This window comes from Artibeus jamaicensis, unplaced genomic scaffold (assembly GCF_021234435.1).
Source record: "Artibeus jamaicensis isolate MK-2021 breed Jamaican fruit bat unplaced genomic scaffold, CSHL_Jam_final contig_484, whole genome shotgun sequence".
NCBI classification, from domain to species: Eukaryota; Metazoa; Chordata; class Mammalia; order Chiroptera; family Phyllostomidae; genus Artibeus; species Artibeus jamaicensis.
Window position 1 is genome coordinate 5,069,621 of NW_026521859.1, and position 18,370 is coordinate 5,087,990.

Genomic DNA, 18,370 nt, shown 5'->3' on the forward strand with positions numbered 1-18,370 from the left:
AGCTAATTGATTTTGAACAAAAAAAATCCCACTGAGATATATGATTATAATTTTATTTCATCAATAGAATAATTTGGGGAAAATTGACATCTTACTGACTCATCCATTCTATGAATATTCTATGTTTATTCATTATTTTAATTTTAAGGGTTTTTTCCAGCAGTTTTCTTTTTGTTTCAGCATAGCAATACAACACTAAACCAAAATATTTTATTTTGACATATTATAATGAATGGAAATTTAAAGAAAATAATTTGTGACAAAATTAAATGGAATTCAAATTTCAGTGCTATAAATAAATTTTATTGGACATAAAAATAAATATAATTGATTTTTGCATGGTGAATTTATTAAATCTATTTATTGGTTTTAATAGATTTGTGTATTCCATAGATTCCTCTGTGTAGATGAGCATGTCTCCTGAGGATAGAGTTTTGTTTTTTATTTTCTAGTCTGTAGCCATTTAATTTTTTTATACCTAGTTGCCTTGTCTAAGATATCCAGTACGATGATGAATATGGGTGGTGAGAATGCAGATCCTTCCCTTGTTTCTGGTCTTTAGGGAAAAGCTTTCAGATTTTAACCATTAAATATAATGTTAGCTGCAGGTACTGTACAGATGATCTTAAGCAGATTGAAGGATTTCCTTTCTCTTTTTAGTTTACTAAAAGTTTTCATTAGGGATAGAAACTGGATTTTGTTCAATGTTTTCTGCATCTGTTGTGGTGATTATGCAGTTTTTCATCATTAGCCTGGTGGCAGGTAATTTGCAATGCTAGATTTAAAAACTGGTGAACCTGCTTTGATAAACCCTGCTTTTTTTAGAATAACATGTGCTTGGTCAGGATATGTAATTTTTTAAATACTGTTAAAATCAGTTTGCCAGTATTTTATTGGGGGTTTTGTGTCTGTATTTATTAAAGCTATTGATCTGTAGTTTTATTTTGTTATATCATTTTTGTCTGGTTTGGTATAAGGGGAATACTTGCTTCATAACATGAGTTGCAGTGTGTCTTCCTCACTTGTGTTCAGAAAAAGCTTGTGGGGAGCCGGTATTATGTATTTCTCATATGTTTGGTAGAATATGTCATTACAGTTATCTGGGCTTGAAATTTTGTTTTCAAATTGTTTAAAACTGTAAGTTCTGTTTCTAATAAATATTGGAATATTCAGGTTATCTATTTACTCATCCTAGATCTTTAGCACCTTCTATCTTAAGGAATTTATCCATTTATCTAAGTTGTCAAATTTATGGGCATATAATTGTTTATAATATTCACCTGTTGTATGGCTACCCTGTGAATATAAAGTAACAAGCATTATTCTCATGATTGTTATGTTACATAACAAAAGGGATTTTGCAGATAAAAATTAAGGTTATTAGTAAACTGATCTGAAGATAGAAAGATTACCTGAGTCGATCAGTCCTGTGTAGGTGCACCCATTAAAATAAGGACATTTTTCCACTGGCTGGTTGCAGAAGACAAAGTCAGAGATATTTGAAGCATCAGAAGGATTCTGAACTATAGTAACCAAACTCAGGCCTGGCTGCCTGCCACAATAAAAGCTAAACTTGTGAGACAGGTGCTGGTGAGAAGGAAAGTGGTTTATTCAGGTGCTGTTCATCTGAGAAGATGGGGGACTCATGTCCCAAAGCCCATTTAACATCCCAATGCAGGCAAAAGTTTTTATATGGAGGGAGAGGGAAAACAGAACAAAGAGATCAAGGAGAGGGGGTTGAAAAGTTTTCTGTGTGCCGACCAGCACAATCCCTTCCGATAAAAATCTCAAAACTGGTCAAGCTATGATCTGGTGTGCATCATCCTGTTTTTACAGTTTAAGGCCAGCAAATCTCTCAAAGCTGAGATGGCTGAAGGTCGAAGTCTGTATTTTTTTTAAGTTAGTTGTTGGGTTCTTATAAAAACACGCTATTTATCTACAAGCTACATATTAGTCAGAGTCAGCATTTACAGAGAAAAATGTGAAAAGAATGATGGGGTGGGTTACAATTCCCCACTGTTACATTATTGCTGGCTTGAATATGGACTAGGCTCATGTGAGAAGAAATGCGGGTGGTCTCCAGGAGCTGTGAGAAACCCCAATGGTAGTAAGCAAAGGAGCAGCGACCTCAGTCCTATAATCTCAAGGAACCAAATTCTGGCAACTGTAATGAGTTGGTAGGAGGTTCTTCCCCAGAGCTTCCAGATGAGAAGCAGCGTAGTCAACAACACCTTGAGTTCACTTTTATGAAACTCTAAGGAGAAAACTCATTTGAGTCCATCTGAATTTCTGACCTACAGAAATGGGAGATAATAAATGAGTCTTGTTTGAGTCACTAAATTTGTGATGAGTAGCTATTCCAGTGACTGAAAACTAAAACACCTTTACATAAAATATATATAGGGTCTTCAGTGATGTCCCTCCATTCGTATCTGATTTTGATAATTGGGCCTTCCCTGTTTTGTTCTTTAGAAATCAGACTGGAGCTTAATAAGGTTATCTCCCTAGCTAGAAGTCAAGATTTTATAAATCTCAAAGATTTAGCATGTCGTTTCATTAATTTTCTCTATTATTTACCTGCTCTCATTTTTTTCTCTTTATTATTTTCTTCCTTTGTGCTTGCTTTGCATTTAATTTTCTTTTTTCCTAGCTTATTAAAGTGAAAGTGTAGGTAATTGATTTGAGACCTCTTTTACTTTTAACATAAGCATTTAATGCTGTAAATATTTCTCTAAGCACTGTTTTAATGCATCCCACACATTTTGGTATGGAGTGTTTTCATTTTTGTTTAATTCAAAATATATTTTAACATCTTATGTGTTCTCATTTAACCTTTGAGACATTTAAACATGTGTTGTTTGCTTTCCAAATATATGGGGATTTCCTAGTTATATTTCTGTTTTTTGATTAATCTTTAAGCCATGGCCAAAACATATTCTCTGTGTGATTTTAATACTTTTAAATTTGTTGAAGGTTTTTTTTTCAGCTTACAATATTCTTGATCTTGGTGAAGGTTGCATGTGTTCTTAAAGAAAATTTGTATTCTGCTGTTGTTGGATAGATTGTTCTATAAATGACAATTAGGCCATGTTTTGTCGATAGAAATAATCAGGTTCTCTCTATTTATATTGATAGGGGTTGCACTGAATCTGTTGGTCACTTGGGTATATGGATGTTTTAACAATATGATGTTTTTTAATTCATGAACATAAAAATCTTTTCATTTATTTGTCTTCAATTTTTTTCATCAGTGCTTTATCATTTTAAGTGCAGAAGTCTTTCACCTTCTTGGTTAAATGTATTCCTAACTATTTTATTGTTTTTGATGTTACTTTAAATGAGACTGTTTTCCTATAGTTTTAAAAAGTATATTGTAGCTAGTGTTTAAAAATGGAACTCATTTTTGCATGTTGATTTTGTATCCTGAAACTTTACTGAATCTGTTTATTAGTTCTAACAGTTTGTGTGTGTGTGTATGTGGAGCTGTTAGGGTTTTCTCTGTAACTCTACAATCTTGTTATTTACAATCAGAGACAATTTAACTTCTTCCTTTCCAATTTGAATGCCTTTTATCTTTTTTTTGCCAAATTACTCTGGCTAAGACTTCCCTGCCTTCCTGTAAGGCTATCTGAATAAATTTAATAATTTCATTTTGAGCCCTGTCTGGTGTGGCTCAGTGGATTGAGTGCTTGCCTCTGAACCAAAGGGTTGCTTGTTCAATTCCTAGTCAGGGCACATGCCTAGGTTCAGGGCCAGGTCTCCAGTAGGGGGAGCACAAGAGGCAATTATTACACTAATATTTCCCTCCCTTTCTCTCTCCCTACCCCTCTTTCTAGAAATAAAGAAAATATTTTTAAAATAAGAATTCCATTTTGATACATCTATTCTGTTTTTGACTATCTCTTTGTATAACTTTATAGTGATTGTATAAGTATTATACAAAGTATACACCACTTAGCCCAGACTACTTGTGTCATAATTTTATCAGTTTCACTGAAGTGTAAAAACTTAATCTCCTTTTATATCCCCTCTCCCTCTCTCACTTATAATTGTTTTAAGTATTTTTGCTCCACACATTTAGAATAACATTGGTGTTATAATCTATCTTCAACCCTCAAACATAATTTAGAAAACTCAGTAGGAGATGGAAAGTTTATTGCGTTCGCCCACATTTTTTTGTATGTTTTTCTACCTTCCTGATGTTCCAAGATTCTTTTTTATATTTTCTTTTTGGTTAGAGAACTTTGCTTAGTAATTCTTTTAGGGTACATATGCTTGAGATAATTTTTTTAAAATTTTATTTCAGAATATCTGATTTCCTTTTATGGCAAATGAATATTTTCACTTGGTATAAAATTCTAGAGTGACAGTTCTTTTCTTTCCACACCAGGAAATCTGTTCCTCTGTCTTCTGGGCTCCATGGTTTCTCATTAGAAGTCTGCTGCCATTCAAATGATTTTTCTCTTTAAGATTTTTTTCTGTCTTTAGTTTTCAGAATTTGACTGCGATGTGTCCTGGTATAGATATTGAGTTTAATCTGTTTGAGATTTTTCAGGAATTCAAATTTGCAGATTTATTTCTTTTGCTATATTTAGAAGTTTTCAGCAGTTCTTTCTTTGTTTTCTTTTTTAATTTTACTTTTTTTTCTACTTTCCTTACAGCACTCCAAGGACACAGGTGAATATTTTGTTATAATCTTACTGTTCCCTGAGGCACTGTTCACCTTTTTCTAGTTTATTTTCTCTCTGCTGTTCAGGTTGGATCATTTCTACTTTTTTTCTTCCAGTTAACTTATTCCTTTCTCTATTCCCTTCATACTGCTATTGAGGCCATCCACTGATTCTTTAAAAAAATATGTTTATTGATTTTAGAGAGACAGTTAGTGAGAGAATAAAAGAAACTTTGATGTGAGAGAGAAACATTGATTTGTTGCCTCCCATACATGCTCCAACCAGGGATTGAACCCAAAACCTAAGAATGTGCACTGACTGGAAATTGAACTCCCAACCTTTTGGTTGTTGGGAACCTTACACCTGGCTTCTAGCTAAAAACAATGCATTGATTACAGGAACCTGTGCGCTCCACAAGCCAATCAGCTACAGGCACATGAGGTGTCCACGAGTACCAGTTGCACCCAAGTAACCAATAAGCGGCCCCTTCTTTGTCTCAAGCTAGCCAATAGCAAGCAACCTAATCTCCTTCCTCTCCCTCCCCCCATATATATGTTGGGAGCAAGTGGCACCCAACATGGGGCATAGGAAATTTGTCCTGCGGTTTGTTCTTGGATGGCTTTGTTTATTAGGGTTAATGATTGTTTTGCCTCAGGGGTCAGTGTTCGAGGGGATAGGGGATCTGTACTTCCTTTAAGAATATTATTAAGTGGGAGGAGAACTCCTGTGGGTAGTTTTAGGTATGGTCTAAGCCATTGGATATCTCCTAGGAGTTTTTGGAAGTCATTAAGTGTTTTTAGATTATTAGTTCGAAGGCAGACACGGGGGGTGAGTACTTGTTGGTGGGATAGTTCAAAGCCTAAATAAGAGTATGGGTCAGATGTCTGTATTTTCTCAGGGGCAATTTGTAGTCCTTGTTGGGTAAGGCAAGAAATGATGTGAGCATAACAGGCTTCAGCAGTATTTTGGTCTGGGCAGGCTAAAAGGATATTGTCCATATAATGAAGGATATAAGCCTGAGGCCATTTTGCTCTAACAGGGGCAATGGCTGCGGCAACAAATTTTTGGCATAGGGTAGGACTATTGGCCATGCCTTGGGGTAACACTTTCCAATGGTAACGGGGCATGGGACTTTGAAAATTGGTTTGAGGGACACTAAAAGCAAAATAGGGTCTGTCTTCTGGGTGTAGTGGGATAGTAAAGAAACAATCTTTAAGTAAGGGGGCAGAAGAGAGAGGAGGCCAGTCAAGGTTATTGTAAGAAGCTGCCTCTTTTTCGAGTTCGGCCTCTTCTGCTGGGTTTAATTGGTCGACATGGTTATTTGAGGAATTACGGGAAGGGTTAGGGGGTTTTTTAAATCTCTTCCTCTATGTTAATAGAAATTGAGGGGCAAATTGAGGGGGCCCTCAAAGGGGGCCGAGATTGATTTTTTGAAATTTCTTGTCCCTCTTTACAGAGATTTTGGGCTGAAGGGGCCCTCGAGGGGGACCGGGATTGATTTTTTAGAACTTCTTTTCCCTCTTTACAGAGGCTCTGGACATCCGGAGAATGCCCATGAGTGACTAAGATTTCTTTAATAAGATTAAAATAACTGAAGGCGGTGATAGGGACGGTCTGGGGGCTAGAGATTCGATAATAGTCATTAAGGCAATCTCCGACCCGGTTCCAACACTGCGGGTCGCTCGTCCCCTCTTGGGGGAACCAGGGGCACATTTTGAATATAAAGTCAAAAAATAAAACTAAATCCTTTTTCTTAACTCGAGTTCCTCGCACCTTGAGAGTTTGCTTTAATCGACTTATAAAAATATCACTTTGTGAACATGCTTGTCCCATGATTGGGGGCCTTACCTGGCCGAGTTCGCCGTCGAGGGGAGGGGCTCCTGGATCTGTCTCGCGGTCCAGTAGTCGCGGGGAGCCAATCTGTGGGGAAGTCACTGGCGGGGACGGCGCTTTGTTCCGGCGGCTATCGGCCCCCACGTTGGGCGCCACTTGCTCCGGCCCCCGGAGCAATCAACTGGGGCTCGACCACCTACCTAGAACAAATGAGTTGGGGGGACAAGAGGCACGAAGAATGGCAGCAAGACAAAAGATTCTGATCAAGCTGCAAACTTTATTTTTCCGAACTGGGTATATATATGGGGGGGGGGGGGGGGGGGAGGAAGGAGATTAGGTTGCTTGCTATTGGCTAGCTTGAGACAAAGAAGGGCCCGCTTATTGGTTACTTGGGTGCAACTGGTACTCGTGGACACCTCACGTGCCTGTGTAGCCGATTGGCTTTGTGGAGCGCACAGGTTCCTGTAATCAATGCAATGTTTTTAGCTAGAAGCCAGGTGTAAGGTTCCCAACATTTGGTTATGGGACAATGCTTAAACCAAGTGAACCACACTGGCAAAGGCTCTATTGAGACTTTAAGTTCTTTTTATTTTGGTTATTTTTAGTTGTAGAATTTTTATTTAATTTTTTCCCTGAGAAGTTGTATTTTTTTATTTGTTTCAACCATGGCCATAATTGCTTGTGAAGCATTTTCATGATGGCTGTTTTAAATTCCTTGTCAAACAATTCTAACATTTCTGTCATCTTGGTAGGGTGTTTATCTTTTTAAATTCAAGATAATAAGATATTTTTGGCTCTTTGTATGACAAGTCATTTTCTATTAAAATCTGTACAATTTGGGTATTAAGTTATGAGATTCTGATGCTGTGTAAGTATTCGGCTTTAGCTGTGTTCCTCTAACATCGCTCTGGAGAACATCACTTCACTACTGCCAGGTGTTCCTATGCCACTGATGCCTGAGCAAGAGAGAAATCTGCTGTTAAGCAAGGGGTATGACTTCTGGCTCTGCAGTAGCAGCTTCTCACTGGTTGACAGGGTTAGGAGTACCTTAGTACTGCTTTCCACATTGTTGCTGACATCACAAGTAAAAGATGATAGGCTCCTCAGACATCATCCTAGTAAGGAAGGAGAAGTGTACCTCAATACTGCACAGTGGGTAGAAGTGTGCAAGACCTATGTGGTTTCTGTAGATGTTTCAGGGGTTGAGGTATACGAGGGAGACTCTATCAAGGAAGAAATTTCCTGGCTTCCTACTTGGTCTTCTCTGATGCCACCCTGGTGGTGACGGGGAAGGGGTGCATGGGAATTTAAAGTTTTGCCTTATTACCTAGAAAGTATAGGCTCCCAGCTTAGCCTTTCTTCACCTGTGTGGGGTGGTGCTACATTTCTTTTTCCCTGTGGCATTTGGCTGGAACAATTATTACTTAAGAGTTTTATGTCTTGTTAGGCTGCTGGGTTTTTTGTTTTTTTGGTCCCTTGGATAGAGAAAGAGAGTTTTAAAGAAAAAATATTAATTTCATCTGTGGCTTTTGGCATTTCTGGGTTGCTGGCTGCTTCCACTCCAAGTATGGGATATGAGGCAAAAAGAAAATGCAGGAAAGTCACTATCATGTATTCCTTGAAATCTAGGATGCCCAGCTGGTCTACCTTCTTTCCCTCACCTGCAGTTAGCAGGAAAAGTACATATATTCCATCTTCCCATAAAGATGGATTTAAAAATGTGTTTTCCAGTTGTTCTATGGCAAAGTTAAAATTGCATGGGACAGAGTTAAACAGTCAAGGAAGAAATTATTCAAGGCTACTGCAGTGAGGGAGAGAGGCCAGAAGTTAGTGAGAGCTCCATTATGCTGTGGAGCTTTTAAGAGCTGGGGCAGGGAAAATAGTAGGACATTCGTGTTTGCTCATTGGCATAATCCAAGCAAAAGAAAGGATTCTGGAATCTTTATAACAAGAAGTTATTTGATAGCTTGGAGCAAGGAAACCACTGAAGTTAGCATCTATCCTCCCATACAGACTGAAAGATAGGAGTACTATCTTCCTAGATGATTGCATTTCAAAGAGATGGCTCCCAGGTCTTTTAGAAAACATTCCTGGGTTGTACAACTGTCAAGAAACTTTGCAAAAGATTTACATCTCAAGGAGCACAGGCAGAATTTATTATTACACATTTTCTAAAATAAATGTTCTAAGAAAAGGGAGGTAGAGACCTATAGTGAGGAAGTCTATCTACAGTTCAGTCAACCTAGGTCATCTGTAGGAGCCAAGTATCAGCCATCCTCTTACCACAGGCAAAATTATCCCCCTTCTTCTCTCTCCTATATGCACATGTCACAGATAATGTGCTTACATATCATTATCACACATTGTTCTTTCTCCATCCATTTGGCTAGATCTAAGTTGTGCGCCTCTACAATGCACATGAGAAGAAACCTATTAAATATCAGGGGGTAGGTGAATAAAAGATAGTTACAACACCTGTAAAAATATTTATCAGAGTCATTTCATTGATCCTCTTGAGATTCCTCGAGGTTTCTGATTGGCACCTTTAAAAGTGTTTCTGCCTTTTCTTGAATGCTCTTCTATTGCTGATTCTACTACTTGATTTGCCTATCTCATAATGCAAGGAGTCTGATTCCTGGTTGAATACCCCCATTAGTAAAGAATATCTCTAAATGTGGTCTTTGACAAGACTTCTCTTGTGGGATGAGACACAAACACAATAATAACCACCACCATACCCACTTTATGCTCAAGTTTAGGGAAGGAGTGTGAGGGCAGCTGGCCAGAGACTACTGAAATCCTATCATTTGCTTATAACATCTCTCTATATATTTCATATTCTAACAGCTAAGTTTATTTGAATGGGAGAATGGAATTTAGTAAGCAATGATACAAAAAAGAAGAAAAGAAGCAGAATATGTATTTGTACCTTTTATTGAACTTACCGTTCAAATGGATATTGGCAGCCTTAAAAAAACAAACATCACACATATCTCAGAGGCCACATTCATCTTTTAGATGCTACAAAGAATGCATTATTTTTAAATATAGAGTTGAGTTGTATCAAAAGTTGCTTAGATCTCCCTTTCTTGGACTGGCTCAAGAAATAAATGATGCATAGAAAGGGCTTCTTCTTCCACAAAGGAAGTTTTCATAAACTTACGAGCTCAAAAGCCAATAGTGTAAAGCAATACACTTCTGCGTTTCAAATGACTCTTATATAGTAATTATAAAGACAGAAATATCTTTATTATGCTTGGAGGTTACAGTATATATTACAGTATTTAAAAGTAGCCTGATAACTGCTTTCTTCTTTCCTTCCAAAGGACCCCCACTGGGGATATGTAACTTAAAGGTGATAACTTAAAAGGCCATAGTGTAGTGTTGCAGAAATCGTGCAAAAGATAAAGAAAAGGCATCTGGCTCCTAGTCTAATTTTGCTGCGACTTAGGAAGAAAGTTCTTTTATTTTTTTTAAACTTAATTCATTATATTTAGAAAATATTGCGGAAAACATTTTAAAGCTAGTATTAAGCAAAATGACATTTAGTCTGCATTTTAATTAAGCTAAAAGGACTTTTTATACATTTATATCTTTAATCATAATATGATGCCTGATATATTTAAATCTAGAATAAAAACTAATCTTATTAAAATGAGATTTGGTCAATACCTTACCTCACTAGAGAGCAGTACGACAAGTTAGACCATTTCTGTAAAAATGTTCTGGATGTAAAATGTCCTAGATAAAATGGAGAAAAGTGATATCTAAATTTAGGTATTCTTTAGAACATTATATGATTTTAAAATATTAGAACATAAATCATTAGGAACATCTAGCAAATATTTTGCTATTATTATCCCAAAGGTCATTTAGTTAGTAAGTGGTAGAACCAGGATTTGCAACCCAACTGTCTGCCCACAGAGCCTGAGCACCTTACCCTCACACATGATGTGCTCAGCTTGGGTGTAAGCTTTGTGTGAAAAGATAGATGAGATCTTTATTAAGCACTAAAGTAATATTAAGGTAAAACAGGCAATAAGAAAACATGTCCTAGACCAAGCTGAATCTTAATTGCTACCATGTGTGTGGCTTGTGATTTACAACTATCTGGTTGAATTTTTTTTTTAAATTGCCTTTGTATTAGGTATTGCAAGATTGTCACATACACCAATCTCATTCCTCTCCAAAACAAACTTAGGGAATGAAGCAGTGCTATTGACTGAAATACTTTTCTCCCGGCTTTGGTTTTCTTATCTGTAAATGTAAGAAGCTGAAATAAATGCATACCTCATTTTGTTCTTTCCATTTGTAATCATCTTGATTCTGTAAGTTTAAAGTGCAGGGAATATTCCATTCACCTGGAAATTGAAATTCCAACTGCTGAAAGCAGTTACTACCTCTATGTCATGAGTGATAAAAAGTAAATGAAGACTTTCAACACTTCCTGCAGGAACAGAGGTGTATGGGTTGAGTGTATGCTCATTTTCATTAAACTTAGGCTTCATCATAAGGAAGAGAAATGCCTAAGTAACTTGCATTCATGGTATACTGGAAGAATTTTGCTCCAGTTCTGCTCTATATTTCAATCAGATATAGATTGCAATATTCCTTGTCATGATATTCTTGGGAAAATGCTCAAATGGAGTCTGAGAACCTGGTACCTTCATACAACAATCTTCTCTCAGGAATGGTTGTGGGTAGTAGATTACAGCTGTTGTTCTTAAGCAGAGAATGCCATATACCCCTTGCTCTTTCCTAAAAGTACCACTGTGTAATCACGAAGGGAACATGAATGACATTTTGAAATATTTTGTTTAAACACAATTGTTTAGGGATCCTTATTTCTTTCTCTTTTTAATATTATACATCCATAGATAAATTAGAAGAAAATGAGCCCTTTGTATTCCAAATAAGGTAAAAGAAAATCATCGAATTCTAAACAAAGGCCACCATTTTTGCTCTTGAAAAAATATATTAAATATATTACTACTATTTAAAGAATAGTTTGCCTCCTCTATTTGTTCAAACCTCCATTTGTTAGGGCTAGGGCTAGAATCTGGGGCAGACTCAGGTCATCAGTGTCAATCACTAGGAGAAGTCTCTCCTAAATTTGGGAAAGTTCATGTTTTAAAGAAGTCATCCATGCGGGCAGAGAACTGGAGGAAGTGCTGAATATCCTAACAACTAGATATTCTTTGATATTGAATGCATTTGATATATAATACAGGGCTTGTGAATGCTTTGACCAGCAGCCTTTGGGTTTTAAAGACCAATTTTTGCTTTAATGTCACTGAAAATTTTGAGACCGGATAGGCCTAAAGAAAATAACTATTCCTAAATTTGGCAGGTCTGAGAGAAAAAACATAGAGAACCAGTTGCACTCCTGACCAAGACTTTTCATACTTCAATCATTTTTAGATCTTCCTGCTTCTTCTATGAATGTATTTTATTTTTCCCTTTTTGCTTATCAATTTTCTATTCCTTACAAACTAGCCAATAGTGGTATTTAATATCTGAGACATTTTCCCCACTTGCAAATTAAAGATGATATTATCTGCCTTACCTAATTTAAAGGGAGAGATGTGAGTAACAAAAAAGAAAAAAATTAAAGTGCCTTTAAATAGAGAAATAATTATATGAATGGTAGTAGTAATGGCAATAGTTGTAGTAATATCTGTGGGAATAATATGAATAATAGTTGTACTTGTTGTTGAACCACATGGGTTAGTAGTGGTGCAAAAGAGGGCCAATACAGAAAATACTATATTTCAAGACATATCTGTAATACCCTGTGTTTGCTTTAGCTGTTAGTACAATCAGCTGATATCATTAAATGCTCTCAGGTTCAAAACTCTAGTGTGCTTTGACTTGACTAACGATTTGCCAGGAAAATTATTATATTATAAACACATGAAAATTTTTTATTTAATGTTAATAATGTAATATTAAATTAGAAGAGAGATTTCCTGCCGTATTTCACCTAATATGGTCTATTCATTTACTAAATGTTAATGCAAATTTCTCCAAGACTTTAACTTTTTTGTAAAAATTGTGCTGTTCATCAAATTCTGGAACTTGGGAAGGTAATTGAAAGTTGATTTTTTGCTCACCTCCAGCTTGTTCAGGCTCAACAAAGTATTCTTTCATTATTAATTTCACATCCTTTCTACTTTAGGTCCTCTTGCTCTGTGTGTATGGTTCTTCTTTGGACTGGCTGCTTTCCTCCTTAATCTCATGCTTCTTCCCTCTCGCCTGCATTGACTGAAAAGGGCTTGGTTTAACGTCTCATCCAAGTGATCTGGAAATAGCTTTACACACTGTTAGTTTTTAGACCTGCTAAATAGAGTTATTATAGTTGCAAATTGGATGTTTTAAATATTGGAATCATACTGAGTGGATGAGTTTTGCTTGTGCATAGATCCCATTAAATGCACTTAAGGCAGGGTTCTCTATTAGTGTGTCTTTTTAAAAGTGTATTTTATTAATTATGTTATTAAAGTTGTCCTGAATTTTCCCCTTTTGACCCCCACCACCAGCACCCTGTACTCCCTCACACAATCCCCCCACCATTGTTCATGTCCATGGTCATGTGTATAAGTTCTTTGGCTACTCCATTTCCTATACTGTGCTTTATACCCCCCTGGCTATTCTGTAACTGCCTGTTTGGACTTCTTAATCCCCTCACCTCTTCCACCCATTCACCAAATGAAGGAAATTTTCTTTCACTATTTTTTTCAAATAGATTTCCAATTCCTTGCTCTTTCTCTTCTGGCCCCACTATGATGTGAATGTTGAACCTCTTCAAGTTTTCCCAGAGGGTGCTTATATTATCCTCATTTTTTTGGATTCTTTTTTCTTCTTGTTGTTCTGCTTGGTTGCTTTTTGCTTCTTTATGTTCCAAATCATTGATTTGATTCTTGGCTTCATCCATTGTACTGTTGTTTCCCTATAAATTATTCTTTATTTGAATCAGCGTGCCCTTAGTTTCTGACTGGATCTTTTTCACGCTGTTGAGATCCTCCCTAAGTTCCTTGCTCATTCTTGTAACCAGTGTTTTCAACTCTGCATCTGATAGATTGCTTATCTCCATTTTGTTTAGCTCTTTTTTTTCAGAATTTTGATCTGTTGTTTCATTTGGGCCATGTTTCTATGTCTCCTCATTTTGGCAGCCTCTCTGTGTTTGTTTCTATGTAGTAGAGCTGCTTTGACTCTGTAGTGTACGGCCTAAAGTAGTAGGTGTCCTGTTGAGTCCAGTAGCACAGCCTCGCCTATCACCCAAGCTGGGTACTTGAGGTGCACTCTTCATGTGAGCTGAGTACATCCTCCTCCTGTGTTGAGCCTTGGTTGCTGTTGGCAGACCAATGGGAGAGATTTACCTAGGCCAGTCAGCTGCCAGGAGTGGCTGTGACCACTGACCACCAACCTCCATCCTCTGTGGAGGATCAGTTGTGCAAGGGCATGGTGGTGGTATTCGGATGTGGTCTGCAGCTGTCCAGTGGGTATGCTGGCCCTGAGGTTTCCTAGGTGGTGCAGGTCAAAGTCAGCCTGCACCTGTGTTTTGCCCAGGGCACCATGCCTGAGCTGCAAAGCAATCTGAGATGGTTGCTACTTATGCTGGCTTTGGAGAATCCCAGGTGAAGCCAAGCTGTAAATCTAAGCTGGCTGCTGCTAGTTCTGGGACTGGGGCTCACTGAATTCAACTGTTACCTATTTGATAAGATTTAGAAAGTTGTGAAGCATGAGCCAAGACCAGCCATTCATACGGAAAAGCAGCTTGGGTGCACCAATGAATTGGGTGGGGCAGAGTATCTGGGAATCTCCAAGGCAGGTCAAACAATGTTAGCCAGGTTGATGGAGTCTCAGATATGGTACCAGCTTGCTGGCTCCATGGAGGGAGAGTCTGGAAAAGAGACAATGCCCTCTGCTCACCTTTAAGTCAGATACTTCAGTTTCTCCTTATATACCACTGGTGCCTTTCAGGCTGTTACCCCAGTGCTGGAGCTTAGAAGGAGTGAGTCTGAGTAAGTGAGTCCCTGTGTGCATTCTTAAGAGGAACTGCTTACGGTTGTAGCAATTTCTTCCACTGACTCAGTCCCTGCTGGCTTTTGCAGCTAGAAGTTGTGGGGACTTACCTTCCTGGCACTGGAACCCTGGGCTGGGGGACCTGGTGTGGGGCCGGGACTCCTTGCTTCTGAGATATCCCTCCTGGATTTTTATTCACCACATGTGGGAGTGGAACCAGCCCATTCTGTGTCTGTCCCCCTCTGACCAGTCTGGCTATATGTGGTTTCTTTAATTCCATAGTTGTCAGACTTCCATTCAACTCCATTTGTGATGGTTTTAAGTGATGGTTTTCTATATTTTAGTTGTAATTTTTATGTGGTTATGTGAAGAAGTGAGCCATGTCTGCCTACACCACCATCTTGACCAGGGGTCCCTCTGTTAGTGTTCCTTAAAGTTAGACCATTTTCTTCAGAATCACCTGGCGTACTGGGCTGAAGACCTCCCTAGCCAGTATCTGCATCTTTAACAAGCTCTCCCTGTGGATTTTGTGCATGAACTAAAATCTGATAAACTCTGTCAGTGTTGAAATCATCAAAGAATTATGCTTATTTCTAAAACAGCAATAAGAATTTTGTGTGTGATTAATATATTAAATCATACTAGAATGTGAGCTCTTCTAGAACAGAAGACATTGCTTATTTATTTGTGTCCAAAGTAGGTGCTCAATAAATATTTTAGACATGTATATTAAAGTGAAACTACCAAAGAATGTCTCGGGCAACCCAGTGATCCACCTTTGTGGCTCTATCTTTGTGGATCCACCTTGTTTGACCTTTGTCAAACAAGGAGACTAAAAAGCACATGAATCTGGCTTGTCATCTTCTGTCACAATGACCCTGGAGCTAAGAAAATAATTATGAAATGTTAGAGGTAGATCAGAAACTGGAACCACCCTTTCATTTTACTGATGAGGAAACTTACACCAACAGTTGTTGAGACTTAGTCAAGTTATCAAAGCTACTAAACTATAGACCCAGCGTGGAATTTACGACTTCAAACTCCTAGATTATTCCTCTTTTACTATAACTTCACAGACATCTTTCATTTTTTTATGCTTAATAGAAGGATACTTAAACAAGTCTAGTTAAACTAGTGTTCTTTTTGTTAATGCCAGTATTGAGTAGTTCATTATTTTGTTAAATTGGTGCATGTTTGTGAAAAATAAGTCATGTCAACTTTGTATAGCTATCATTTAGCTTTGTATAGCTATATTTTAAAGAATGTTTGATACCTGTAAATGGTATCTGATCGGTAATTCAAGATGAAGGTAAATGAACAATTGTCTCTTTAACCTTTCAGTATGTCCTCAAAGTCAGTTCTTGCCAATCGTAGGGGTAACGGCTCCCTAGGCTGAGGTTTCTCTTCCTGGTTTCAGACCCCTCATTCTCCCATGGCACCGATTTGTCATGACACTCTGCTGAGATCAGGAGTGTGTTTGCCCCCCAATGTGGTTTTATATCCTGCTTCTGACAGTTTTTGATTCTGTGCTTTTTTACTTCTTCGTACCTCAATTTCCCCAGTGCTCAAAAAGCAGCAATGATAGTGCCTGCCTCTTAAGGGTTGTTGTGAGGAATACATGAGGTGATAATATAAAACATTTAAAACAGCACCAGGAATATGTTAGTTATCTAATAAATATAGACGGATTTTCTGCCCTCACATCCCTCTGCCATTGTTACCCTCCTCCACAAGTTAAAACAATGGGAAGTTAACATTTAAAGAGCCTGTGACTCTTCAAAGGGAACTTTTACACGTAGAGAAACTGAAGCTTAGATTTGCCATTAGAGACAGAAATGGCGTTAGCAGCTAATTCCCTTGCAGAACAGGTGAGATTTCAATGGGTGGCTGGGGAAGCCTGGAGCAGGGGGCTCCTTCCTTCCTTCCCTCTGTCGCCTTCCTTCCCGTCCCAAGGGGAAGCCTTGCAACTCCCCGCATCCAGTAACTTACATTGGTGCTTTAGGGGCCTGGTCAGCTTTGCAACAGATATTGATGCTCCTCGTAACATCGTTGGTTGATTTTAAAAGATCTATTTTGTCAGGCACAAGAAATGCCCAGTTTTTTTGAGTTAGGTGAACTACATAATTCTTTATGTAATGTCTTCAAACAAGAGGGTTATTTTTCAAATGCATGTAGACAATATGAAAAGAAGATAAGCAGAAAGTTAAAACTAAGTGAGTCTTTGCAGTTTCAAAATTCTCTGCAGAACTTGATTCTAACATTAGTGATTTCTTGCCGGGTGTTTGAAGCAGGTGATGATAGATAACAATAGAGCACTAGCAATTGCTACTGCTTTGTAACAGTTCTTGTTAATAAAACAAATTCTCTTTCTCTGTGATTCCTAGGCAACACTTCAAGGATCTTGAAGGCAGCAGAGTGTTGTGATACTTGCAAAATGAACTTCAGACGCCCTGTCAAAGTACCAAGAGGGGTTTGTGATGGTTTTACTGAACACAAGGGGAAATCAATACCTGGGTGAAATCATGTATCATAATACCATCTAATAAATGAAATTATAACATGGCATTCTCATCTGAATACAGCTTAGGTGAGAGAGACAGTGCATGTAAAGTAGACACACTTAAATCGGCAATTCACAAGAAATGTGGAGGTTACAAATTGAGAAATGGGCTTCTAGAAAAAAAAATAAGGCAAGCCAGACTGCTGTGTGAGAATAATTATATCATGTCATCTGCATACACATATATTTAAACTAAAGAAATAACTCTAAGTTATTCATAGCATAAGGTTGACTTTGCATTGCCATTATTCCCTATATAAAATATATGCTATAACTCATACTTTTAATGTAGAGGATAATAACTGAGGTACAAATGTAGTTTTCTCACATATGTACAAAATGCAATTGAACATTTCACATTAAGAGAGGTAATTCTCAATTATAGCACGTTGGAATTACTTGATATTGCATTATACAAATGTTTAAATACAATGTGTCTCTTTACAACAAATTAACTTTTCTTCAAAGGGTGTATTTCTACCCTTTGTGTAAGGTAATGACTATTTATTTATAAACTGTAACACATACAACACTGTTATGCCTACAGCACTCAGAAATTACTAGGCTATATATTCATTAAAGAGAAGTAATTACTTTCTAGATGTCTTGTCTACAATCTTTTATTGACCTCATAATACAAGTGCTATGCTTATGAGATTGATGCAGCTGTTTGTGCAATTCTTTTTGCAACATGTGAGTTTGCTACACAAGGGCAATGGTCATTCAAACAGGCCCACCGCTCAATAAGCTCATCAGGCAGGGACATGGAGCCTGCTGGACGTGGGCAGACATCCGGGGAGAGCTTCAAAGGATGTGGAAGAGGAGGGCAAAAGTGATACAATGTTTTTATGGTGATTGACTTGTAATTGTTACTGCCCACACTTGGTCTCTTTGGGAAGTAACAATTGTTGAGGATAGTCACTAAAATCATTTGAATTCTGATTTGAAAAAGATATTTGCAGAGTTGGAGTTCATTTTCTTAAAGATACCAGAAAAATATTCATGGATCACTCGCACATGGAAATATAGGAATAGTAACATCGACCATAATACGACCATAATTTCTCCTTCCTTGGGGGGCTGTTTGTTATGCACGTGTCTTTTATTGCATCACGGATTTTTCATCTAATATTTTTCTGACAAGAAAAAGAAGATATTGGTATGAAATAAAAGTGTAGAGGCAAACTTCATTGGACTAGCAAGCAAAATTGAAGGGAAAGTAAGTGATATGTATATTTAAGGATACTCATTTGGAATGGCGACTTTCTATTAACTTTACAAA